Genomic DNA, 1,237 nt, shown 5'->3' with positions numbered 1-1,237 from the left:
CAGAGGCTTGACTGATCTGACCTGACGCGGGAATGATCACAGGTAGCCTATCGCCATCCACGCTTTTATCACTTCACGACTAGACTACTCTAATGCTCTCTACGTTAGAATTTCTCAGTCTTTGCTTCGGAAGCGTCAACTAGTCCAAAAGGCTGTGGCTCCGCTGGTGGCCGGCCCTCCCCAGGGTGGCCCCAAGGTATGCCCACATTACCCCTGTTCTTTTCTCACTACACTGGTTGCCAGCACAGTGGAGAGTTGTCTTTAAGGCTATATATGGCCTCGCTCTGCCGTACCTGTTGGATCTGCTGTCTCTCTATGCTTCGCGCAGAGCTCTTCACTCCTCAGAGCACTTGTCCTTGGTTGTCCCACGGTCTCGATATAAAAAATGGGGCGACCGTTCTTTTGCTGTGTATGGCCCCAGACTCTGGAATTCTTTACTGCTAGAGCTTCGGTCCATAACCGAGCTAGCGGTTTAAACAGGCCTTTGGTGTTTAATCCGTTGTATTTGCCCCAAAGGGACATCGTATAACTTGTTATTTTATGTTATTTCTATCTTGATGGAAGTTTTTATTGCTCCGATTTTGGAAATTTGTATTTTATTCTTGCTTAGGTTTTATTGTTCTAGTATTGTTTTTTAGTTGATACTGTAATACTCTCCGTTCCTACACAAGCAGCCAGACGTTCTTGCGGTATCAATGTCCTTTTATTTGTAATCACTTAACAGGCTTCCATGCTCTCTTTGAAAAAACTCCCAACATTCAACACTCCACAACAATATCAACAACTGCCTGCTCTTCCTCGCTCCCTCCTCCCACACCCCTCACAGCGCCCCCTCTCACATTCTTTCAGGCAATAACATGTAGAACCATATAACAGGATGCTAAACATTAGAACCATATAACTAGAGGCTAGACATCAGAACCATTACACAGCCCCCCCCCAAACAAAACCCCTTGCCCTCAAGGGGACACACAAAAGTCCTCAAACCACGGAGGCCTCCGCCTCCATCTCTGGGGTTTGTGTGGACTCAGTTCATGCCCATTTCCAGCTGGAACTAATGGCCGGGCGGGAATAGCTTGAGATGAAGCAGAGGGGTCTGGATCAGCTGGTAGTTCCTCACCAGTCTGCGGCGTGGGCCTTTGTTCAAAAGAAGGCGTAGCCCCCCCCCGTAGGGGGCCAGTCTGTCTCGATGAAGAACCAGTTTCCGGCCCCTCCGGGGTACTTGGGTCCTGTAAAC

This window comes from Monopterus albus, unplaced genomic scaffold (genome assembly GCF_001952655.1).
Source record: "Monopterus albus unplaced genomic scaffold, M_albus_1.0 scaffold127.1, whole genome shotgun sequence".
Classification (NCBI taxonomy): domain Eukaryota; kingdom Metazoa; phylum Chordata; class Actinopteri; order Synbranchiformes; family Synbranchidae; genus Monopterus; species Monopterus albus.
Note: the sequence above shows the minus strand (reverse complement) of the source record.